This window comes from Neodiprion lecontei, chromosome 2 (assembly GCF_021901455.1).
Source record: "Neodiprion lecontei isolate iyNeoLeco1 chromosome 2, iyNeoLeco1.1, whole genome shotgun sequence".
NCBI lineage: Eukaryota > Metazoa > Arthropoda > Insecta > Hymenoptera > Diprionidae > Neodiprion > Neodiprion lecontei.
This window is the reverse complement of record NC_060261.1, coordinates 31,870,628-31,897,672: the sequence shown is the minus strand read 5'-3', so window position 1 is coordinate 31,897,672 and position 27,045 is coordinate 31,870,628. Positions and strand designations below refer to the sequence as shown.

Here is a 27,045-nt window from a genome sequence, read left to right as displayed (position 1 = left end):
CACCTGCAGGCGAGCCGAGGGCGCTGGCGGCTCTCCCTTCAGCCCCTCCGCGTATCGCGACAGTCGTTTTAATATTTTTCACCCGTTGATAATGTACCCTTCCCGTGAAATATAGTCCAAGAATTTCGAGGTTGGCAGAAATACTACAAATTCCCCCATCCTTTCAGTGTTCGCTAGCCTCTTTCCACAGTCGAGGGTACTCGTTGCCAGTTCTAACAGTTACATGTCGTTCTTTCCTTCTTTTTTTTTTTGCTTCCCTCAATGTGAATCAATTTTATGCCGAAAATGTTTCAGGATTATGCATTAAAGATTAAAGATTGGTTTCGCGCTCATTCGAGAGACGCATATCTTGTTTTAGCAAATTTGATACTCTCGTTGCTCGGTTCAGTGCCTGTAAGATTTGTACACGTCGAAGAAATTGGCTTGTTGAAAGAAAAAAATATCATCAAAACGCACCAGTCATCGGTGGATTTGTTCTTTGACGTTTGCCGCTAATTTCGGCGGGTGAGGCTCCTGTAATTAGCGGTGTAGCCAAGCCTCCACAGGATTGTAAAATCGGAGCCCTGAGGGGGGATGACGATTTCGAAACGTTGGGCCGCGGCGTTTAATTTCAGAGATAATTTGTGTTTAATGGTGGAGATATAACCCGGGTGTATGGGGATGTATTATACCGAAGGGAGGGTGTTCCGTCTGGTTGATGAAAGTTGGCAGTTCCATCCAGTAGGAGCAGCAGCGGCAGCAGCCAAAAGTTCGCCCGAGATGGAACTGGCGTTGGATTTAGTTGGAAGGCTGTCGCGGCAGCTCCTCTAAGCGACTGCTACGTAATATTAATATGTCCTTGGCGACGTGCGACCAGGACAATGGAGGAGATTGCGTTGAATGCGGTAATCAGAGGGCAGACTGCGCCTTGGGGGAATTTACTCGCCTCTCCGGTGCTGCAGAGTCCGGCTCCAGAAGTCCCGACCGACGACACTTCCTCCGGTAGCCGCCTCGATCCCGGCTCTCACCGCCTCCGCCACGCCGTCCCGGGTACACTTTATCCCACTTAGAGCCCCGTTACACCTCTGCACCTGTCCGCACACACCTGCATCAAGAGCCCGGCAAACACGGTGGTATTCCCATCGCTCCTGGCCGAATATCCTTGCCGCCGCGGGCTGCGGAGAGGAGGCGGAAATATTTATACGATTTTGAAAAATTTCACGAGGAGGGGACTCACCTGTCGAGCCAAGTCGGCTCCAAAGACGCCCGCGACGTCGAGTATCCTACAAGACGATGCAGCAGGGACGGTAACGAGTCGGGAGTTCCCCAGGGAGCAGTTGACGCCCCTCGGGAAGCGGCGCGCTAGGCTTTATTGCAGCAATAAGAGTTATCGCGCAGTGATAACTACCCCCATAACTTTACGTACCATGAATACATTTGTTCACCCTTCAACCCGTCGCGGTTTCACTGCAGCCGCTATCTACCTACCGGCAACGTACGTCTCGCACGCCCTTCGCGATTATGCTGCCGCAGGGTGACTACTCACGTTTCCAGATTGTGCGGAATTGACGGGTCTCTGTTGTACTTCAAGTTTCTTCTCGAGATCGCCAACTCGGCTGATGAAAGAAGGGATGGGATCGCCTTCGTTCGTATCGTTGATAGGTAGCAATTGTTCATTACAACGTCTTGGTGTAGTAGATACGTCTTGATATAACCGTATCGGGGTGTATACGAGTACTTATATACTTTACTGATATTTCCTGCGAAGGATCCAAATTTTCTTATCGCAAAAAATAAGAACTCCCGATATGGGACCTGAGATGCCCTTGAACGAATTTATTAAGGTTCCGCTGCCCCGATGTAGCGATATTCACCAAATTCTTGCATCGGGTCTTCAATGTTCTTTATTTTATTTTACTCCAAGCTATTTCGGTGACCCGAAACCCGCGGGTTTCCAAAGGTACTTGTGTCTCCCGGGGAAAGTCGCATTATGCCTCTTATATTCTTACCGTTAATTCACCAGGGTTAAACATTTTTCATACTGTTTATTTTCGTTCGAATCCTCCGATCCGTCCGCGTCGCTCACGGTGAACAACATCGTCGTTTCGCTTGAGAATTAAGTCTCTGCTACTGACAAACGATTTTGCCTCATTCTTGCCATTCCCCTCAAAGCATCTATCATGTTTCAAGGATCCTAGTCTACGTTGTTCCGTTCAGACCACTCCTGTCTACTCCACTTACTCAAAACTCCTTGACTTTTATAAGCCTGCCCTGATTCCAGTCGAGGGGAAAATCTCCGCGTTGAAAGATGATGGTTTTTTCAGTCAGTTTCAACGACTCGTAAATTCACGTAAAAAGCATCACCGAATCCACTCCTTCGGCTCCCGTATAATATTTAAGGGCTGGTGTTTTTATTTTTTGTTTTTTTTTTTCAATCTTAAAAATAAACGATTTCACCTGGTTATTTGGCGTGGAAGGCTGACCCGATGTTGGGAAGTTATAGTACCTGCGGGTCGTTCGATTTTAGGACATGGCAATGGATAATCGGAGTTCGGGCGGCGGTAGCCCCTCTCATTCCCGCTTCCTGTGTCCTCTGCAGGGCAGCTGGTATACGTATACATGCTAGTTTAACGCGTCGTAACGTCACTCACATGTTAATCGCCGTTTAATCCTCTACAAATTTGCGCCAGACAACGACGCTTCTAACACCACAAACGCATATAAATCTACCACCAGCACCCACCATACCGTCTGCTCCACTAATGATACGAAAAATAAACTATTCGCCGATAGATATGGACGTACAAAGTATAACGGGGAAAATAATCACCTCTGTTGCAAAATTCAACGAGCATCCTGATCGGCGTCATTAATTTTGAATTATCGTCATCTCGACCGACAACCGAACAATAAATCATACGCCTGGACTCTGGATAATGAAATGCGAGTATTAATATTTTGTACCTTGTTTTTTCTGTTACAGGTGAGTCGAGATACTTTGTGCCATGATTTTTTTCTTTCGAGTCGACACCGTGATACGTGCGGCGGAACTGCGCGGTGAGTGTAACACGTAGTATGTTTGCAACAACAGGTTGAATACAAATTGGCGAAAAAATTCCGTTCCGATAAAGAGATTGTAGAGGAAATACGAAGAAAAGAGAGGCATAAAATCTGACGCGATTTTGCCCGGAGTGGTAGTAAAAAATAGTCTATATTATAAGTATTTGTCATCCTCGTTTAGTTTAGTCGATATCAAGTCGTCTTTGCACCGCGCTTCACTGTTAATCCTATTCTCGTACCTATTGATAAAACTTTGGGCAGCCTTGCGAGCTGCGAGGCAGGCCTGCGGCCTTGGGGTCGACCTGCGTGTTCTAGGGCAAACCTGAAACACGGGTAGCGAAAACGGCAGATACACGGTTCTTCCGTTTCCCGAGGAAAGCCTGAGACGTTGGCGAAAACACCAGGGTTGGAGATCAGGTGTCTCTCCGACAAACACGGTCCTCTCTTCGTCGACCCCCGGGAGGTTTTCCTCTTTTAGAACTCTGCAGGAGCTAATTAAGCTCGTGTATCAGCAAACCACCCCTGAACAAATCTAAAGAACGGAATAAATCGCCCACGCTGTCGCTCTTTCACTCACCTCCATTCTAAACCCGAATTTTTATGCTGCGGACACCCGCAGAGAGCGATTAATTAATTAACTCTTCGATCGAAAGCTCGCATCCACCCAAAATTCAATACCTGGTTTTTCTTTTTCCTATTTTTCAGTTGCAAATGTTGTATGGTATTGACGTAATTCTAAGTATTAATATGTCAGCGTTATTTCGAATTGATAGAAGGACAGTTTCGTTGAAAAATTCTTCGATGTTCTTGCAAAGTTTGAGATTAATTGAATCATATTTATATAAATATATATATATTTTTTTTATTCTATCAAAAAAAGCTGACTCTCATCAACGAAGATAATTTCACGAAAAATACAATTATATTTAGAATCTAGTACATGCATAAGGTTGAGTGAATCGAGTCGAAACATTTTCGATACGATATTATTTTCGTCGTTCTCACAGCTCGGGTTACATGCGAGTAAAGCTTCTTTTCTCGACAAATAAAGTAATCCTCGATCTGTTCTTTTATTTGCGATATCAATTGTCCGAAACAGATCGATTGTGAATAACGACATGTTCCGTTTGACGGTGACGGAAGTTCGTGAGAAACCCAAGTTCCACGTACGCGTCTGCAAGAATTGTAATCCGATTGAAAGTAAACTACCGAATATAAATAATAATCGAGCGTTTGAAACATTAAACGTAGCTGACATATGAGATTCGAGTGGACTAATTCCTTTCGATAATTCGACTCTAAATTTTTTAAATTTCTCTTCTTCTCCTCAAACTTCGATCTTTCTATGGCACAAATTTAACAATCGGAAGCAACCCTTATACCTACTCCTCAAGACAACATTCTGCCGTTCGACGTATTTCAGTATTCACACGCATGTGGGTGCGGAGGCTGTATTGGTGGATATAACACGTGAGAGCGCAGGGCTGAGGCCGGAGACGAGGGCCAGGACGAGGGGCAGGGGGGCGGGGGTGCGGCGGGGAGGGTAGAGGGAGATTCACGAATGTAAGAGAGAGGAGAAATAGGGGTAGGCGAGGCGGCGGAGAGGCCCGGCCCGCGAAGGAAAGAGGAGAGGAGAGGAGAGGAGATGGGTGGGAAAGAGGGAGAGAGAGAGGGACCGCGAACGGGGGCGACTAGAGGGAGAGAGGGAGAGAGGGAGAGTGGTTGGTGCATTATTGATCCCAGTGTGTGCGGACTGGGCAAAAAGAGGAGCCTTCGGCTGGGAGAGAGCGCGATGCTGGTGGAGCGAACGGCCCGCGGTGGAGTCCGACCGCCGCGCCGTGAGCCCAGACAGATAGGCATTAGAAACGCGTGTCCCGGAACCGTACCGATGAACCGAGAGACCTCGATCGACGGAAGCGTTCTCGAACCTCGTTCCATGACGTAGGAGAATTATGAAAAGCAGAAAGCGATCAACCGAGACAAGTCTCACGTCGCTCTGTCCCTGTGGGCTTCGTGTAGCCGCGTGTTACGGGGGTAGGTGTATGGAGCTAACCGAGTTTCTCTCAATTTCACCTTTTGTTCGTACGCCTGTGTTACTCGTGTTCGTTTATCGTCACCATTCAACCCATATTCACTGGGGCAATTACGTATATAAATTTGTGCACATGACAATCTCGTGTATAAATGTGGCACAGGTGGATATAGATAACAGGTGTGCAGGAGAGGAACGAAACTGAACGATGGGATTGATGTACAAACTTGGGAGATAAGAGAGGGGAATCATCGTTGAACGGATATGCAATGACGAAGAGAACGAAACGATCCTTCGCTCGGATTTAAATTCAATAAGCTCGATGTGAAAACTACGATTGAATTAGAAATAAATAAGACGTCAATGCGAGAGGAGGGCTTTCGGATCGCTCGAGACGAAGCTGGATTCTTTTCAACAAGATTCAGAGGATCGCACCCGTATTGTTGAGAGAAGGAGACTCGTGACTGTGCACACGTCGAGGTGCAGGCAGCATTCTGTTCGGCTGTTGTAGCCTAGCTCGCAAGAATATAGTTGGAGGATTGAAATTCCCAGACAGACGTAGATAATATTCGCGAAGGCTCCGGTAATTAAATTCATTAAACAATTAGCGCGTGAACAATAGAGGCTTACAACCCACTGCGTTACCGAGCTCACTCGACCGTTCCGTTCAGAGAAAACCCGAACCGCCATCTTCCCTGCCTCCGTCTTCCTTAATTCCACCGCCGAACCTACTTTATTCGTTGGACGCGAATATGCTTGCGATACGATTCGTCTAATACCGATTCAGACCGTTTCCTAATCAGTTTCTTCCTGTACTTCGTTATTTTCGTCCCGATACTTTCGTCGAGAGTAAGAAATTGAAATATGTAAATTGCCGATGAATTCGTTCCGCGAAGGCGCTGGATGACTGATGATAGAGGAGGGACCCTTCGGATGAGAATGCGAATTTCTTGCCATATGCAAATCATCGACCGAACGCATCTAGAGCCTCGTTCTCGGCCTGTGCGCCTACGGAGCTTTCATTCCTTGTATTTCGACGTGTAGGTTGTGCTGGGTATTTTATTTTCTCAGGCTGGCAGATCACGTACGTCACTTGTCGGGAAGAATTGCATTGGAATTTCAAATTGCGGGGCGAGATTATCGAGTGAGTTGGAAAAATTTGCAAACTTTTCAATACCGGCATGAAGCATGCACAACCGACTAACGACCGCGAGGGGCGGGAGGAGGGGGCCTTTTGTTTTCTCCTCCCCTCCTTCCGCAGTCTCACCAGAAAGTTTCACCCGTGCATTTTAATCAGTCTGTCTACATTATTTTTATCGCAATTGAATTTTCAACAGAACAAAACAATAAATGCAAATTTTAGTTTGCGAGGTTCGATATGTATAATTTTCTGTTTTCTTTTTTTTTTCTGGTGTAACTTACATATATGTATACCTTGTGGGCATAAAATCGAGCTAAACAAACGGATATGGTTGTAAAAAAAGTCGCCTAAACTTCCCTCGTTGAAGCTCCGTTGATTTTTTTTTTTTTTTTTGCCTCATCCCACACGTATACACTTCTCCCGGCGTTGTTGCCGCAGCTTTCTGAAACTAAAATGGAAACAAATAAAAATACACGTATACATATATGTATACATGTGGTATATTCATATGTACAGATATACGGAGCATGAAAACATCGGGCGAACGCGTTTTGCACCCCAGTATCTTTCCCTCTGCCGGTATATACGTATATACATATATATACATATATACGCGTTTTTGTATGTGTGTGTGTACCTACACGTATGTGCAACACACAGCCAATCTCGTTTACACGTATACGCAGATAGTAGATACAACCAGGTGGAAATAAATATTCGCTAGAAGGAGGTAAGTGCAGCTACCTAGCAATAAATTGCGGGGCTTAAATTCGCACGTCGAAAAACCGTACGATTAAGCATTCGCGGTTGTTCTTTGCCCTGCATGCACGGGGGGGAGAGGGGGGCAAAAGTTCGGCGGAGAAACAAACTAAAAGGAAATCCAAAAAAGAAAAAAATCGGTAAAAAAAACAGCGGGAGCGAAACAGAAACCGTAAAGTAAAAAAGGGTAAAAAAAAAAAACGTAGAGCTAAACGTAGGCTGCAAGCAGGTGCCACGGTACATTAAACAGAAGAGTACAGATAGCTGGGAGTGAAAACAACATTACCCTAAATTGGGGTAATTAGGGGTGGCAGTATGCCGAGTCGGGGTGGCCGCCGTGGCGTTCGGGAAGGTGGAACACGGCCCTGGAACAACGCGGGGCGAGTAGGCACCTATTTATTTTTATTTACTTTATTAGAGTCGTTGGCCGACCGCGTACCTAATACCACCCCTGCACTGCTAAAATAATTCAAACCATTAGCGAGCCGAAGCGACATCTCCTCCTCGCTGCCCGTTTCGTTTACAACGTTTATTTAACAATTTTTTTCTCCTTTTCCCCCCCATTTCTTCCTTTATTTTTATTTTAATTTTTTTACTCGTCTCTTTTTTTTTATAATCATTCGCGCTCCCTCCTCCCGCTGTAATTGACGCCCTGCAGCTCAACCCTGTTAAACTGGTACGGCACCCCTGGGTATTGAAAAAACGCACTTTCTTTCAGATTGGATTTATACGACCCAGCCGAGTGCCGAACCCTTCAGCAAACTTGCTGTTTAATATCCATGATTTAAAACGAGTGCTCTTAACACGCTTTATTTACCATTTTCATTTCAAACATTTTACCAAATTCTACACTTTGCTCAACGTATAGTCCAGGTGGACAGAAATAAATGAAATTCACCGCATATAGTTTATACTTTGAGAGCTAGCGGTGTTATCTTTTCAAACATCTGTACTATGTGTCACAAATATATAATTGGTCCTTACGCATCAACGTACGTTTGAATTATTTGTTTCGACATTTAAATTTCTGGCCTAAATTTGCCGCAAATTTAGTGCGGTGATTGGCACGATTTCGGGTGTTTTGTATTAAATTTGACTTACGAAAATCAATCAGTGAAATGATTAATAGAAAGTCTTTTATCTGTTTTTCCGCGACAGTTTGACACAATTTTATTAATGTTTTATTTTTCTTCAAAATGTTGGAATTTTTCATTTCAATCGTACGTGATAAATGATCCATCTAGAAAAAATTACGTCTATTTCATTATAAATTTTGAGCCGCTAAGTTAGTCAGACATGTGTGTTTTGATACATGCAATAAAATTAGTACATAGTTTTTAAATTCGGTATTCCTTATAATCTTTCAAACAAAATTAATCGGTATATCAGTATTTGGTATGAAAAATAGTTTCGAGTTACAGAAAAAATGTACACTGGTAATCAGCCTGTCTTTAAACTGCATGAAAGATAAGTTGTCAACGGAAAATTGCATAATGAATTGTCGTTGATTTGAAGCAGGGATGTTCCAGGGTCGCCGTATCTTAGAGAAAGATGTAGTCTAGTTCAATCCCCGGCTCGTGTTTTATTTCGCGAGATATTTTCATCGTCGCAAATAGACACAACAGCTACATGTATACCCGTACATAATACCAGGCTGCGAAAAAGCTTGTTTCGGCACCATCAGAGAAACTCCGCGAAGCTGTCAAACTTTTTTTTCCCCTCTGGATATAGAAAACTTTTTCCACCCCGGCACGTTTTTATCGTCCCGGATCTCGCGATGCATGACATGCGTTTTCGCGCCTTCGAAAAAAGAATCAGGAAAAAAAAAAAAAAAAAGAAAAACAACATTTGGTCGGTGCAAATTTAATTGTCACTACCGTCATGATTTTCCACTATTCTTGCGGTCCCGGTTCCAAAACCCTTTCAGCTTTGTTCCCTTGAACTCCGCATACAAGGCCGCACTGTCCGCCGCACATACCTATACGTATAGTAGATGCTGTAAAATCTTGCCGCAGTAACGCGACTTATACCCACTCTGAAAAGAGTATGTTCAAGTCGTAAATTTGATCGCCAATACAGCCGCGATAGCAAGTGTAGAGGAGATTTCTTGGCTCGTATAAGTGCTTTTCCGATCATAGAGGCGATATGTACTTAACGTAGACCGTATATTTCGATCATAGGTCGGTGTCAGGTCTAAATTTCACCTCCCTCACGAATCGCATTTATTTTTGTCGTTCTATTTTCAATGTTACAACATCATTATTCGCCAGCTACTTTAGGAACGAGAATATTTTTTATTTTTACTTTTCTAACGTATAACAAAAAGTTCTTCGGATAATCTGTGCAGGGTACTTTTCTTCCCCCAGCCGTAACTTTTTTTCGAACACAGATAGAACCTTATAATAATAGACGGGTAATGTCTAAAATTCCGGCATTACGACAATTCAGAATTTCGCACATTCATCTGAAAAATATTTGGGTATTTAGTCGTTCGGAATTTTGGTCTTTCGGAAGTTTGAATCCTACCTGATGGTATAAAATTTCACACAGGCCGATAATTTCCGACATGTAATCTACCCGCGATCCTTGGCAATCAGTTTTCCCAGTTATAAATAACAACGATATAAACCCCTCCGCGTTCACCTTTACGTACGTGTAGTTTCCGTTAAGCCTTAGATTTCCCACCAGACGTTGTGCAAGATCCGTTGGGTATACTTCCTCGAACCGGTGTAGCACCACCTCTGCCGAAATTCCCTTCCAAAGTCGTTTCGAGCTGTATTAAAAGGAAAAGACAAACATGAGAACAAAAAACTCACGTGGGTAATTGCCTTCATTGATTAATAAAGTCTGCAGCACACGTAAATGTAATAATGAGAATGTATTTTTCCCAGTGGGAGTGGAAGGGTCGAGCAACATTTCTAAAAAGTTTTCATCGTGTATCGAATTGCAATTATATTTTGTTCTTTTGTTTTCAAAACGATATTAGATACAGTTTCAAACTTTCTAAACACATCTGATGCATATATTGAGGGACAATTATTTAGAATACAATTATCATATGTTGACAGCTGTACAGTTCAATTTGACTCCCAACACGTACTATGCAACACGTAAAAATTGCATATCCTGCTGCACCCTGTGGATCTGTATAAAAATTCTAGTGCTTTTCACAACGCTTTAACCATTTTATTTCTATCCCAATACGAAAGTCTCCGTTATCGAGGTATAAATTTTTCGCACCGCGTATCACGATTCTCCATCCCGGTTTTACCGTTTTTTTTTTTTTTTTTTTTTTTTTTTTTACATATCCGCGAAAAGAAAAATTACAAGAAAGACAAAAAACGTAATGACAATGATAATAAAAACTGACAATTACCGTGGCAAATTTTTTTCATTCCTTCTTTTTATCCGCGACTGCTTACGGCGCCGCCGCCGTTACGTACAGCTAATGGCGTAAACGGTTACTGTTAACTACGCTCACGCCCGCGGTTGTTAAACTCTTTAATCGCTTACACATATCCCATGACACTCCCTCGCACGCGTGTAGATAAAGTCTATATTACCCTCGTGTTAACCACTGGCAGCAACGTTGCGACGCGGCCTCGACGCTAGGGTAGTAAAGGTCTATGGGTATTATAGGTACGCTCTCCGTGCAGTCGCAAGGGATCAAATAAAACCGACACCCTCGCTTTAAAACTCTATTCACCCTCTATTCACCGTTAAAAGCGCTCAATCGTTGTCCACTTGTTTGCCGTGAGATTGTTTATTTAATTTCTCCCGGTTCCATGCCGAATCACGTCGGTTGGGACGAAAACGCAACCGTCAACCGAGGGAAAAAACACGCAATCCCTGCTTATCAAATCAATTTTTTTCTTTTCACTCGCAATTTTCAACTTTCAACTCTTATTCGCCTCAGGCGAGGCTTTATTCTGTCTCCACTTTATCCTCGCACCAATCTTTCGCGATAAAGCTGGGAATATGGAAAAATGACGATCCTGTTTCCGCGTGCCTTATATACTCGTCGGAAAAATTCCCTTTGTCAATTGTCGTGAAAAGTCCTTTCTTCTGCGTACAGATCCGCGCGGATTATAGATATGTCGAATGGAGGAAACTCGTTTGAAATGAAACCATTTCAGCCGAGTTCAAAATCAATTTCATCAATGTCAGTGACAATCGAAGTGATATGAACTGAAATATTTTGAAGAAACACAGCATGAGCTTGTACAATTATTGCCTACGGAATATCATCAACCTGTAATTTAAAATATGCGCGATAATCAATCACCAAGACGCTCGGCAATTGTCTAATATCCTTATTCCGTTTGAAGTTGTTTGAATGAACGTTCGAACAAAAAACACTTTTCTTATCGGATGAAAAATATTCGAGCTTCCGTCGATAATTTATCTCCAAGTTGTGGAAAATTGTGTCCGCCATGCTACAGGTCTGGAAATACTGTTCCAGTAGTTTGCCCAGATCCAGCAATCGCCAGATATCCCGCGGTACTCGCGGACAACGCGTTCGTTCCAATTTAATCCTAATTCAAGGTAACCGAGACTGGGAAACAGCTGAAGTCAGTTAGTGCACGGGTGGACAGGTAATCGTGAATCAGCATGATAATGGTGCTCGGGGATTGTGTTTGCGAGATAAGCTGCAATTTACGATTTACGGGAATTGGTGGACTCTGTCGGGGATGGTAGGGATGGGAGGGACGGTAGAAATGGTAGAAATGGAAGAGTGGGAGGGAGGAGAAAGAGATTACCACGTTCTTATATCCAGTCGCCGGCTGCAGGTTCCGCGAATAATCCCACCGAGATCTCGTGGAAATAATGATGATAATATCGGTTGTTATGACGGAAGCAAGTATAGATGATACATTTTTGCGCTAGGTGGGCCGGTTTTTGTACGTTATCATAGGTTGGTACGTTCTGTGAGATGTAAAATAGGGGTACAGGCTTCTTTTAGCGATATAAATTTACCCGGTAAATTTACCCTGTGCGCCGTTGGAAAAAGAAATTTCTGGCATTATGCCACGAGCGTAATTATCATAGTCGCTTAGAAATCAAGGCTCTCTCTCTCTGTAAATGAGAATTTCTTGGGGTAGCTCGCTTCGCCTCGTCTCGTCTCGCTTCGTGCTTCCTTGCGCCTTTAATTTAGAGCCGAGAAATGACGACGAGAAAAATAACCCAATTATCTTGTTTAAAGGTGCGTTTGTCTCAGCCCGAGCCGGAGAGCTAGAGAGAGATTCGGCGTGGATAGAAGAGATGTAATTTGATTCAGCTTTGGCAAAAACGAGGTAAAAGAATAAAGATTAAAAAAAAAAAAAAAAGAAAAACGAAAAAAAACTCCAAGATTAAAAAACCACTTTGATTTATTACACTGCGCAGATATTTTCCTGCAAGTGGTCTTAATTAATCGGATTAATTATTATATCGCGGCAGAAATTCTGCAGCTTGGCATTCACGTTTACATGCATAGCTAATGTCCAGCCGTTCCATTTTTCTCACGCCTGCCTTCACATTATTTTTCTAGACCTCAACTCCTCCCTTATTTCTTATTCGAGTTCTGTCGGGGCGAAAGATTTTCCATTTGTTACGATACGGCCGTGAAGTTATACATTGGGCGATTACGAAGAGATATGAGCTGGGTATAACTTGCGTGAAAAAATTTCTCCACTCAACGCCGAAGCTTCCTCCGGATTCACCTTTTAGGCGCCTAGAACTTTCCTCGGTGAAATAGATGCCGGCAGAAATGCAACCAGCGAGCCGGATTCCAGCATCCCGGGTGTGGGTAGACAGTTCTGGGAAGATGGTAAGATATATTAGACGGCCAACGACGTAAAACTGATTTAAATTTTACCTCTAGCCCGGAGCTGCCGCCGCTTTCGCCTGAGTTCAACCAAACTCACGGAAAAATTCTAATATTTCGATGCAGAGCGGGAAATTTCAAATCCGACAATTTACGCTCGGCCCCAGCGATGCCCCGGTTTATCCGGATATCCGTCAAATTTAAGGACACCCGTAACTCTCGCTGCTGTCGAAACCTCGGAGCTTTCCGATACTCCAAACGCTGTAACTCGTCAAATTTTATTCCACGCAAAAAATGCCTCGTATAAAGCGTGACCCAATTTTTTTTTTGCTGCGTAACCACGATGAAAATGCACCCTTCGAATCCTTCAGAATTTATGAAACGGCTTCTCATTCTTTTGGACTTGGAGGATAGCGTTGAATTCGGTAATGGTGATTCAGATATTTTCTCTACTCTTTCCCGTACGTATTATTAGTTTTCTACTCTGATTTTTTCTCTCCCCCTTTCATCCCGCACGAATAAACGATTCATGCGGTGATAATATATTACAATAACAATACTTTATACGGAAAACAGGCAATCTAGAAGTCCCCGTTTTGAAACTCGTCCTCGATGAGAACGGCGCGGGTTAGGTACACAAAAAGTACAAATTTCAACCCGCGAAACGACAAATCAAATTTTCGCTCAGAGACCGTGGCTCCAGCAACCGGGCTAGAAGCCGTTTCCATTGTTGCTTTTTATATGCAAAGCAGGGGTAAATTATAGTCGGAGGAAGGAACGAGGACGCGGCCTCCGAGGCGGACAGGAGAGAGAGGAAAGAGAGAGACGGTGAAAGAGATTCGGGGGAGGAGGAAGCGACCATTGTAGTCCTCGCTGACCGGAGGCATCATTGTACCCAACTACCCAGAGCCCCGTGGATGGCCTCCATTTAAATGTATTTTCTCGAAACGTCGTTCCGTCGTCGGAACGGAATGAGAAAGGAACGCGGAACGGCGATACGTCGGAACGGGATCTGACTTAGTGACTTTTGTTTGCTGCGCGGTGTGCGTTATACCGCTTACACCGTATCAACATATCCACTTCCGTTTCTGTATATCCACAGTTTGGTTTCTCTCGATCTGCTAAGTGCAGCAGAAGGAAGAGCTAGACGAACGGCGATGGAGCCGCGAGCAGAAGGCGGAGACTAGCTTCTCCAGACACAGAGCAAACCATTTCCTCCCCTCCCCCTAGGCCGTTTCACCGTGGCGAGAAATGATCACCTCAGACTTTGACGAGGTAACCTCCATCCGGCACTATCCTTATAGTAGGTACTTCAAGTTCGTTCTCCTCAAGATTGCACTTTAGAAATTTAAAACTTTCGTGCCATTGAGGTGAAAAAATTGTTTCGATCGAACGGAGCACCGTGTAACGAGGTGGTACATTTTCGTTACACGTATGAATTCGTGCCAGGAATTCTACGGTCATCGGATACCAACGTCCGGCGATAGGCGCATCACTACGATGCGGTTCCAGAGGTCGAAACGCGAAACGAGAACCGCAACGTTCGCCAACCGTGGCACGGCAGGTGTAGAGAAACGCGGTTCACCCTATCGCCGAATTTCACCTTCACTCGTCATCCGCCATCCCCCCGACGCCATTAGCCAATTTCCATATCATACTCACGCGCCGCCTCTGTTGACTTTCATCTGCCTAACAACGTACACGTGTGTACTTTCGTTGCACCCCGTTACTGTCTGCGTTACGTGGCCGATAAATCGAACCGGTTCAACCGGCCCGACGACGGAGTGTAATTAGTGCCCACGCCTTTATCGCACTGGACTAACAAATCCGGGGGGAGGATGTTTGAGTTGCGGATAATTCTCCCGTTAGTCGACGTTCATCGCGAGAGATAGAAACTCGACGGTGAGGCGATCTTCACCGCAGCTGGTGACGAACTTCCGACGAAACGAGCTTTGTCGGGTATATGCAGCGACGTGGCGAAAGGCGTTAATGCAGTTCCGAATTACGTCGTTTGTCAGGTAAAGTTCTATTTGCTTAACCAGCGAGGTTCCCGGTACGGGAGACGGCTGAGAGCACACGTGAAGGAAAGACGTCGATTGAAGGTATCGTTAATGGATTTCACGTTTATGTATACAAGCCGGGGCTGGTTGCGGAGTGCGCGGAACCGCGGCCGCAGTGCCGAATGGTTCGGTGATTGAGGTGTCGTTGACGGCATCCCCCCCACCCCTATCGCCACTCCGCGAAGGGCGGAAAGGGGTACTTTACCGTTCGCGCGACATGCCGCAAGATCTATCAGACACGCTTGGTTTACCCCGGGATGTTATTTCGCTCTTGACGCGCATAGCCCATATATTTTCGAGCTCCGGAGCTTGACACTTTTCGAATTCTATCAGCCGCCGCGGCGCTGAACACTGCGGAACATCAACCCCTCGCCCCTCGAAGCACCTTACGTGCTGTTGAGATTTTCAACTCCGAGACTGCGCTGAAACCCTCGTCGCGGGTCCGCGTTCAATTAAATCGTAGAATGTTAACTATTTCCCAACTGAATAATCAACGTTCAACCCGCCCGGCGATCTTCCGACTCGATATAACTACCACCACGGAAGCGCGTACCTACGACCCACCTGTAACCGGGCAACGATAACTGGCTTTTGAATAGCTCGACTGCCTGCAATGGCTCCCCGATTCTCCTCATCCCATCACGTAAGGTAGTAAATTTGACTTTGTCATCTGAACGTGTCATTGCGTCGCGATAAGCCCGGCGTCGCGCGGTATTTGCGGGGGTGCGAAATACGAAGGGAGGGGGAATCGTAACGATGCAGTAGAGGGACGCGTTTGGATACAGATGTACTGTATTTAGATATACGTACACGGGGCACCCTTCATGCGCGATGTCGTTTTCGTATCGGGAAGCACGTATTTTCGTTCGTTGAAAATTTTCATCCCTCGATACTAACGCGCAACGCAACGCTCCGCAGCGACCTTTCGCAATTTTTTCTGCTCAAGCTCGTGCTTAGCGACCATTTAATACGATTAATACGGAATGCCAACATTCGGAGAACCTAAATACCACGCGCATTGTACATCCCTGATGCTTAGATAGATCCGTCAGATAAGCCCCACGGATATTTACGAACACTGCAATTTGTCAGGGATTAAATCTTCCGTATACATGAATATCGTATATAGCTGTGTAAATACTTGTACACAACACGCTCGTGCAGCGGTTGTGATGTAAGGAGAATGAGGAATGCGAGGTGTTTCCGCTGTTTTCCGCTGTCAGCGAAAGAATATAACAACGATGGTAATAATAATAATAATAATTTTTCAACAACAACAACAACAACACCAACAACAATAATAATAAATTACGCTCGTGTCAAATTAAACACGGCTGTAATTTATCTCGTTTGATACGGTAATAAAATACGTCAGGATTACATCTGACGTAGGTGTGTGCGATTCCATGAAAACATATGTCAGTGTGCGAAATGTATAAAGTGCGGGGTATATCGCGAAAGAGGAAGCAGACGGCAGAGCGCGTTCCTGGTAGCGATTCGCAGCGAATGACAGGGTTTTTCAACCGGGTGGATGATATGACTGGAAATCCTCGGCGCACTGCCTTCACGCAAATGGTATGAACAGGGTAAATATTAACTCTACCAGGCGGGGTGTCTACCTGACGGTAGTCGGCAAATGCAATCTCCACACTGAAACCCATCGTCTATCATATAGATTTCACCGTATCGCTCAGCCCCGTCAGTATATAAAAGAAATCGCGTAATAATGCTCAGCTATATTACCGGTTATTTGTTCTAGAGAATGGCTTTCGTGGCATTCTTGAAATCCGTTGTTATATAGAAAAGAACGGTTTGAACATGCTCTCCCGCTGTATAAGACATCGCTTCTCTCTTGCTGCGGTCTTTGTTATTCGCGTGTGAACAAGAACGTGAACCCAACACACTCCACGATTCACGCAATGAATTACTCGTATTTCGGTAATAAGTGGTGTGTGTTTGAAAGCTATGAGAAATTTGCATATTGTATGATATGGTGACGTGTCTTTACTCTGGATTGATGGTTCTATTCTTATCGTCAGAAACTGAAGCTGTCGAGTCGTACAAGCTTCCACGAATTCAAGCAATCTCTGAAAAATAAAGCGTGACAGAACCCAGGTACCAGAGTTTGTATCAATTCGAACAACAACCGTGCCAATGTGTTGACTCTTTTTCAGTTTCCGTATATTTTACGAAGGTACATTCTACTGACAGTTGATTCAATTTTCAGCTCAATCTGAAGGTTGGCTCTCAATGAAGAAATCGTTCGCGACGGGATTAAGTGAATTTTTACAGTGACTGTTTCAATGTTGCCACGACTGACGTATTCGCAACCCGACGGAAGTCGGCACGGTTTTCGGTTTCAACCCATCACGATACCTCCAACTGGGCAGGCATCTGGATTCAGTGGAATAACCACGGAGAAGCACGTGCCACCCTAAAGGGTCAGAGCATTTGATGTATGGTCCGTATGACCGCAGTTATGAACCATTTAGAAGAGACACTGTTAGCATGGACGACATTGTCCCACTTTGGATTGAAATTCAATCTTCCAATTCTCGTTATTTAACTCTATCCCAGTACAATCAAGATCAAGTTGTGCGTTTAACTTTGACAGGATAATTCCGTCATTGGATTTCACAGCTAACGCCTCTCTTGATGAATGATAAACCAGTCTACGAAAGGGTCTGTCTACTCGGCAGCCTGCACAGGTAACGCGAGAATAATCAAAGATTCGCCAGACGTCCGAGGGCGGACTGATATGTGGATTTCGGCAAACGTACATAATTTACGCACGCATTGTGCCCAATCGAGATATTTCCATGTTCGATTACGCGAAAAGGTGGCACGGTTCTGCCTTTGCGATAAAACGATTCAGGCAGTTCTTGTCCGAGGACCGTCACTCTTCTCGAAGATAAGGAGTGGAAAGACATTTCGCATTCGAATGTTTCTGCAGCATATTGTGTTCTTCGTATGAAATGCAGTTGAACATGCACTTGTGCACATGCATTTATGGGTGCATTCTGCACGCATATATGGCGATATATGCTACGCACTGGCGATACTCGGGTAACTTTTACTCGAAGTCGAGATTTACGTACCCGGATCGAAGGTGCACCGTACTTATAACCCAGCTAGTCGTCGGTGTCGCTGTGTGTGTTTCATTCGCTTTTTCGCCCTTATTTGCTTTTCCAAAACGAACGTCGTCGGGAGTATCGAAGTTTGAGCAGGTACGGCCGACTTGTTGAACAGACTTGGAGTCGGACGCCCGACCTGTTGATTATAGATTCCTAATAACGTTCCTCGTCCGTATTTATGCGTCGCAACCACTCGACGTTCGCCAAACCTCCCTACGGCAAAGTTCAAAGGTTTAATGAATTTCCTGCGTATATACGTACGTATATATGTATACGCGCATAGGTACAAGTGGGCGGGAGAAGAGGGGAGAGGATTCCATCTCGACAGTACGGATTATCAATTAAATGCAAATCCCCAAGCAAGGTAATATCCCAGGAATAGAGTGTTTTTCTTCTCTCGGGTTCGGGACCTCTTGAATGGAAACGGGAATGCCGGCTCCTCGAGTCGCCTCGCTGTGACAAAGAACTTGCGTGCCAGGTTGGCTCTGTCCGACAATAGCGGCAACGACACCGACAAGAACGGAAAGAAACAACGGCGAAGGTGTTGCGTCGTGGCTACCATAAGTGCGTTGTGTGGCGGCCAGGGTGTGACGTGCTCTGCCTACTGCGCCGCGGCCTTTAAGTAAAGGGAAACATTAATCTGGGTGACGTTGAACGCCAGGGCGAGGCTGTCAGCTGTGAGTGACGCGCTTGCCTGCTTCTCTTTTCTCGTCCACCCTCTCCCTCCGCCCCTTTCGCCTCGTCATCCCTTCTTGTCCCGCTAACCCTAAACCGAAGTCACCCCTTCACGACACCCCGCGATATTATCAATGCACAGCCTTGGCTTTCCTTTCGTCGCCTTCTATTGTCTCGGGTCTTTATTTTCCCAGAGTTTCTCTACTTTGATAATTGCGTTCCTCTAACAATTTTGGGATCATAATTGCGAGAGAGCACGGACGAAGTAACGGTGTGTGCTCAAGGAGCTGCGTAGAAAATTGTTAGCAATTGTTCTGTATTATGTTGAAAAGTTGGGGGCGGTGATTAAATCGCTTCTGTGAAATACGCGGAACCTTACGAACCTCCTTAACAGCTTGATACACGCAATCGTACCTACAATGTAGATTTCACTCCGTTTTTTTTTCCCCCTTCTCTTCTCAAATAACGTGATCCCATCCGGATTATAAATCACGATTTTTCAATATAAATTTGAAATAGGTATTGCAGAAGAAAAAGAGAGAAACGAACAATACAAATTTATCCAAATTACGTTACGTGGATGAAAATGAAACAGAGGCAATGCCTGCGGGGCTGATTGTTTGCATCGGAGGTGGAATAATCGTCGCGTATCTCATTAATATCAAATTATGATTCGGTAAGTAGCGAATTGTACAGTGCCATAAACAGGGTTCGATTATAAATTGATGGATTTCAATTAACCCGAGGTTGTTATGACCACGCGATCGGTGATATGTAATTACCGTGCTTAAACTCAAACAAGTCAGCGTGCAGATCAGCGTTTTGTAATAACACAAACAGGGCGATGCGTTGTTGCCTTGTCTACGGCGAACGTTATTCGACACAACGTCATACGCTAGACCTCCCTCTCTGTTTACAATCAGCTCTTGTCCCAGGGCAACCTCTAAGCACGATTAACCGATACCCAAAGACAAAACTCTCGTGTCAGTTAGTTCACCGCGAGCCGTTGTCGAGTTCGGTACGACTAAGCACCTTTAGACGCACGTGAATCCATCTATCCATCCATCCACACATACGTACCCAGGTGATAGTGTTTGGCATACTCGAGTGGTGGTGTTCTTTCTGGTACACGATGTCGGGGTGCCGATGTAAGGAAAGGAAACTCTTCACGGAAGCAGGTCCGCCTGTAAGTAATCAATACCTTAAAACATGTCTAATTAAAGATGATTTCAACGGAATTATTTCCATACGTAATATAACCATAATTACAAGCATTTCAACGCCGAAATATGAGTGAATAAAAGTACATTCACAGCGTGATAGTAAAACTCGTTTTTGATATATCGATCATCCGTCGCTTGAAAGAAAATAGGTATGTGAGTGAATTATTTTTTTATTAAATCTTCCATCGCTCGCTTGGAAGTGTGAAAATACTTTGCTTACGTGCTTTTGCCAATAATCGTTTTCTGTGAAACCGTACCGACACATTCTCGCGTCTCTCGACCATAAAAACAGTCTTGCCGCTCGGACCTCACGTCATTCGCGGAGTGATAGCTCGTGAACATTAATGGAGAGTATTTGCATTTGCAGTGATTTACTTGCTGAGGCATTGAGTATTTTTTAAAAAATTTTCGATCATCATTTCACGAGAGTCGGGAGCGTTTGACGAGAACAATTATTTGGTTGCTTGGAGAACGGGTGGGTTTTAAAACCTCGAATTTATTATGGTAAGTTTATACCCGGGGTTCTGATCTTGAATGTTCAACGAAGGATTTCCGAGTCTTTCGCACAGTTTATTCTGGCGCTTTTTGCAAGGATAAAAGGGACGATGAAATGTTTTCGAGAATTTGAATGAAGTAGGCCGGCGCAGGATAAATAGGCGCAAGGTACGAACCGTCGAGGATTATACGACGTTAGTACCTAGCTAATTTAGTCTAAACATGAAAAGAGAATCAAAGGAATAAAGGGAAAAACGTATTTCGCTAACGCAACGCACCCGGCGTACGCCGCCTGCACACCGCGTCAGCATGAACGCGAAGATTACATTACTCTGGCTACTTTGAAGTATAGTGAAATGCACTCAACCTAATTTGTACACGTCTGGCATTTTATTTCAATGGGAAAAATTCAACCTTCTCCAGCCGCAACGCAGGCGGAGCGATGTTTTCTCATCGTCGACGAGCTTTAAGCTGCCTTTCGAGTACTCATACTCTCTCTCTCCCTCTCTCTCTCTCTTCTCCATCCGCACGACACTTTTCGACTCTCGTTCACTACCTATTTCCTTCGTTTATTGCTTTTCCTTTTAGAATATATTCTCATAAAATACCGCTTATTCACTTCCTTCGTGCATGCAGAGTATATTATGTATGTGCATATATATATATAATATATTCTATTCCTTATATATATATACATTTTCCGTTCTGAAACGATTGAAGTATTTTCCACGGTTAAATTTATACTTTTGTATACTTGAAATATATCTTACTCCTGTTAGACCCCTTCCCACTCGATCAACGGGATCGCGTATCACTCATTTTTTTCTACTCTTTGTCTCAAATCTCATTTGATAAAACAGGAAAGCTTCGAGGTATCGAAGCCGTTACGGAGGTAAAAAATCAATTCAACGAAATCCAATCACTTTATAAAGTCTTGTCGCGGTCCCCGGAGTATTATATCTATCACCTCAACATCCCTCCTTCCACCTACAAATTTATCTTCCACATTCCACTTATCTGTTTCATTGAGCGCCAGATCTGCCACTCTCCCTGAAACTCGTACATTGCAAAGGCCTTAACGATATTTTCACTGCATAAACAAATATGGTCTATATGGATATACGCGGCAATGTGTGTCCCCTCTGGTCCCAAAAAATCTTTAATCTTCCGTCAAATCATTCTTCTCAATTCATCGCTTTCACCTGGTTTAATCTCCGAGGAGACACAATATATTAGCTAAAACTGGTTCCACTCGCTTTTATACATATGTAAAAGATTATCAGTCCGTTGCGGCTCCGCTTGTGAATATTTTCAAACGCTTCTTGTGGCAAAACTATTAGACACAGTCATTGCTCTCGTGGACTTTTTTTTGCAGAGTCCATCGAGACCTTGAAAATTCTACAGCATGACCTCCCTCTGTCTGTAAGATTCTAGTCAGAGTTGTAAGTGGGTATCGTTATGTCTCCAAAACTATTGATCGGGTTCTAACGCAATATTGCCCAAAAACTGGACGTACGTTGCCATCATCATCAACCCAAAAAAAAAAATAGGGCATCGAAATTGTTTCAGTAGTTGTGGTTTTATAAGCAAACATGTGGACAGAGTGATAGAGTGACGTTGAGTTTTATGTATGTAGAGAATAGATCAAACGTTCCCCGGTTTAGGCGAAGCTAAAGTAACGTAACGTAAGACGATCCGGAGTCTCATGGCTCAAACCTCTCAACCTCTGACCTCTCTGCAAGTCTGAAAGCCTAAACCAAAACCTCAATTCCTCTCAGTTCTATTGTGCCCGGATACACGAGCTTTATAATCAACTGTTATTGCTTTCATGGTAATGAATCGCACGGGATCCGGAAGGGCAGGAAAGGCGAAAATCTAATTAAAACCAGATTCGGGTCGAGAGAAGTGTACATGCATCGGACTAAGCTACTTGGCTTATATTGGATTAGAATCTGTATTAGGCTTGCCATTGTATCTCGAGGCAAGATTTGAACACTTTAAACTCCGGAGTTTCGGTTAAATATTTGGCCAACATTCGGGCGACGCCCGCTGTTATCTCGCGATTTCTTTCCATTTCACCAAAGTCACGAAACTGATGCTTGACAATTCAACGAAATGGAAACAAGTTACGGTATTATTAGCTTCTTGAACGCGGGGTGAATCCGGAAAAATTCAAGACTGCGTATATCGCGAACTTTGTGAAAAAATGAAAAAGAAAAAAAAAGAAAAAAGAAAAGAAACACCGATAATGCTTGTCTATCCGTTCGGGTATTGTTTTACCGTGTATATTTATTGTCCGACGACACTTCAGGGTGCGGTGCAAAGTCAACAGTGGAAACAAATTCGCGGGTAGGTACGTGTTACGAAAGAATAATGAGAACTAATCGATTACGTAAGCCAGACAACATTCTTCTATGTCGTTTTTAGGCGGCGTATATAAACGTGTAGAAATTCCACAGTCGACTGCTAGTTGAAATAGTGAAAATTTATACAATTAAATATAAAAGTCTCCCTCAGATAATTAAGAGAATCATTGTTACTCTAGAGGACAATTTAAAAATAATTGCTCTTGTCTTTTCCCGGCGTTGCACTTTCCTACCTCGCTACCAGCTCCGCTGTTCGAATCATCACCCCGACCTCGCCTCGACGAGGCGCAATTGTCTCTCTATGAAATTGAAAAGCGGCACGGCTCCGGTAAAACGATGAAACAAAGTATGTGTACATATCTATATTACCGCGTATATGCATGTGTACATATGTACATTTATTTCCACCAACTTTTGAATAATTGAACCTTTTGAACCTCCGCGAACCGCAACTTTTATTTTATTATTCAACTAGCTGTAATTTACATCCGTCATTGTAGAACTAACTTGAACCGATAACGCGATAATTGTGAAAATGAAGTAATTCTTTTATTTTCGACGCTGACGTAGTTTTGTTAGATTGTTGAAGTAGTAATAACAATGCTTTACGAATTCACTGCACAACCCCGGTTGCCGAAGTTCTCTAAAACAATTTTCCTAATTAATCCGAGTCCGTAAATGAGACAAAATAAATTCCGCGGCTCCAACAACTGCCCGAGAGCCTAAAATTATAGTTTTTCTATAAATACGTGCGCAGAGTCGACTGCAGGCGCCAAGATTTTAGACGGACAGGTGTACAGCGATTTACGTAACCTTACGAAAGAGACTGGTGTAAATTTAAAAAACACTTTTAGTCGCACTACGCTCTTGAACAGACCGTGCAAGACTTGTCGAAAATTCTACCGCTACCATTTATCGCTATTTAAATAAAATTTTCAAAACCTGATATATACAGCTCATACGCCACAATATCATTTACCCATATTTCACAAACATTAACGTCACCTCGCACTTAACATATTTTGACACCATTTGTCTTTTCATTTCCTCTTGCTTCGAGAGCCGCGTTACAATCACACACACTATGCCATATCTGTTATTTTCTCTCTTCTTTGGGAGGGGAAAAAAAACTCCAACGGTCGTGATTTTTGTCGATTCCGGAGTTGAACTTGACATCTCGATGACGATTACCGATGTGTGGTCTAATGTCAACTACAGCTGGTTGAAGGGGACCAAATGCCTCAACCGTGCTATATATTTGACCCGTGTTCAACCAGCTAAGCTTAACATTACGCGCAATATCAGCATTCCTTGTTGATCGGTGTCTGGGTTTTCTTCGTTTGTTCAAGATTCCTTTTGGTGTTCGAATGTTTCTTGTTAACGATGGAACTCCCCCCATCACCGTGACGTCGAGTCCGGTAGTAAACGCCAATTTGCAATATAACAATATTCGAGTTTCATTGCGGTCCTGAGGTCGTTGACATTTCGCGTAATGGTCAGTTACTCGCACGTACCCTTTTCTCCGCTCGTCACTTCCTTCTCCTTTCTCGGCTTCCCGGCACCTGAATGCTACTGGGTCACGAGCAAAGCTCAAAGCACAAAGTGAATAGTTTCAGTGGTATACAATAGGTGCGGAGATCAAACACAAAGCTAAAAGAATTCGTTGAGAAAAATTCGTTGAATGTACATACTGGCACGGATTAACGAGTGCTGAGTTTTTTTTTAGTTCAGTTTGGCTCGTTAAGGTTTTGCAAGGTCTGAACTGGCGTATTGACGGAACGGAAAGCACTAAGCTGATAACAATACAGTCGCTTCGTGTCGTTACAAAGGTTGAAAGTCTTTGTTCTGTTAAGGCCAAAGTGGTGCTCGGAATTTACCGATCGTTTCTTCTTTAACGGTGAAAAAAGGGTGAATTCAATTTGATCAAACCAGGTGAAATTCAATCAGAATTAAAACAGACGCGGGGGAGAAAAAGAGAGATGGGAGGGTGGACAGGGCGGAAAATTTGCTGGAGGTAAGGAGACGAAGGAGAAGAAGAAACCCATTGAATCAGACGAGGACGCGCACCAGAGTTTTACTACATTTCGACGCAAGTCGCGTTTAAAGAGGAACCCTGTCTATTTCGAGCTCTGAAAGATATGTCGGTAACGCGAGACCACCGTGTTAAATATATCTCTAGTCCCAAACTATCACGCCGGTCGTGTTCTCCTCATTTATGCATACTTTGCGACGACGAATGTATGAATATAGAGAACCAAGGCGCGTACACCGGGCGCATATTTTTCTCTCGGTTCAAGATGACGAAAGAGAAGTAACAAGTCGGGGGAAACGGAAAAAGGAATGCAGAGACGACGATTAATGGGAGGAGAAGAATTGTTTCTATTTTTACCTTGTTGATAAATCAGGAGCTGCAGCAGAACCGACAGACGATCGGATCACTCGACTAGAATCGATGACGTTAACGGTTTATCACTCTACACGCACTTGTTTCTACCATTCTCTCCGCCTCCGACCATCTACTTTTCGCTCTCTCTCACCGGTTCAACGGTGACCTCCAAACGTTCTCTCTTGCCGATCGCCAATTCATTGTCGCGATTAGTTCACAACGACGAAAAATTTTTCACTCTCGAGACATTTAGTCACCTCGGAAAAACCGAGCTTTTCGTTTTAAAACGTTATTGCTGTTTCTGTATCTTCATTTGTTACTCTCTCATTTGTCTCCAGCCGGTTCTCCACGTCGCCATCTTTTAATCCCTAGAGTTATTTCCAGACCCTCGCACACTCTTACCGCAACCGCACGTCAAGCGTAGAATAGAACGTGGCTAAATCTCGTCGCCGCTTGACATCGGGAGAAGACGCAAAGATACGTCGTCCGTACCGTTTCCATGCTATGAATACTTTCATTGCCAATACCCGTTCTATTTGTGAAATCTTGCAAATTCTCATGCAGCGCGCTGACTGGTTGAAGCGGATTAAAAGATCGTGAGGAAGAAAAACCCGGTCAAGTTACATTTTTTAAACGCGTATAAGCGTGACTGGTAATCGAAATCGGGAGCTTGCGGCTTTTAAACTTGACGAAACGCACACCGGTTCAACATTGAAAGCACACTGTCTAATGCAAACATTGTACAGACATAGACGAGCTTTCCGAACACGTCGTCCACTCTCTGTTTCTCTTTCTCTCTCTTTTCTTCCGTCTCGCTTTCGGCGATATTTTCGTCAAGGCGACGCACGCCGTTGCGAGCTTTACCGTCGGCTCGATGCCGGCCTATATGCGGAGCGCTGATCTTTGCCACGCGGTGTTCAGTGTCGTCGCTCAATTTAACCGGAGGAAATGTTTCTTTCAAGTTTTATCTAATCCCGGTAAATCTCGAGGGGACTGTCGAATAAATGTAAAACGGGTGAGAATCTTTCGCCGGAAGTAAATTGCTCTAAGCGTCTTTTTACAAGCGTCAGAGCTCGACGACCCCCAGAGATTTTGGCTTCTGCTGAGAACAGCTTCGCAAAGTTTCGCGCAAAGTTGCCGTGAATAAGGAAAAAGAAAACCGCACAACACGGTCGGGATAAAACGAGGGAGCGTCAAACAATTACCGAGAGTACAAAAAACAAGTCAAGTTGTACGACGAAAAGCTTGAAAAGCGCCGGTTCTCCCTTCGCGAAGGTTTATTAACACCCTTGGAATACCCCGAATCTTGTTTGAAAGAGTGGCGGAAATTTCGCCTCGCCTTTACCCAACTTCCGCCGGCACAAGTACTCTCGTGATTAATACATGAGGGCAGAATAAACCCCAAGAAAATTTCTCAACCCGTTGCACCACGTCTGCTCCGTGACGCCCTCGAGAGGGACTCCTAATCCTTCTCCGAGCTATAATTTCTCACCGAATGTAAGAAAGCGTAGCCCCTTATTCTACCCCCTAGGCTTGTACGCGTGGTGGATATAACTCGGCGAGAAGATGCTGCTGTACGACAGGTGTGCGTCTGTGTTTGTATGAGCGTATGCGAAAGTGTGCGTGTGTGTGTGTCGTGTGTGTGTGTGCGCGTGTGTGTGTACGAGGGAGCGGAGATAACCGTTTGCGAACTGTATGACCAAACCGTCGGTGTACTACTGGCTGGGCATCCGGGCCCGTACTGTGCAGCCGACGGCGGGCGTCGCGACGCTTCCCCGCCCGCAGGGGTGCGCCGCAGGGTGGTGGGAGCGTCGCGACGCCTGCGCTCCGGTCGCTCAGACGTCGGGTTCAAACTGCGCCAACCCTGCCTTCCTATCCCCAAAACCACCGCCCTCGGTGCCGTTGCTTCTGCTTCTGCTGGTGCTACTG

At 44.4% G+C, this 27,045-nt stretch overlaps 1 protein-coding gene and 1 long non-coding RNA gene across 8 annotated transcripts in view; one reads left to right on the top strand and one right to left on the bottom strand.

Annotated features, from left to right (window-relative positions):
• Positions 1 to 27,045, top strand: part of LOC107217020 (E3 ubiquitin-protein ligase MIB1) — a 249,637-nt gene that overhangs the window by 143,085 nt on the left and 79,507 nt on the right. The gene's annotated exons all lie outside the window — the stretch shown is intronic.
• LOC107216998 lies at positions 6,548 to 26,835 on the bottom strand. 5 transcript variants are annotated; one of them, XR_006903012.1, is made up of 6 exons: positions 26,609 to 26,835; positions 25,120 to 25,484; positions 19,727 to 19,830; positions 17,936 to 18,184; positions 9,625 to 9,744; positions 6,548 to 6,660 (listed from the first exon to the last, which is right to left on the bottom strand). It is a non-coding gene; the product is annotated as an uncharacterized LOC107216998 (long non-coding RNA). The 5 variants fall into 5 exon arrangements; XR_006903013.1 differs by having other exon boundaries at positions 25,120 to 25,474; XR_006903014.1 differs by lacking the exon at positions 26,609 to 26,835 and adding an exon at positions 8,849 to 9,006 and having other exon boundaries at positions 25,120 to 26,428.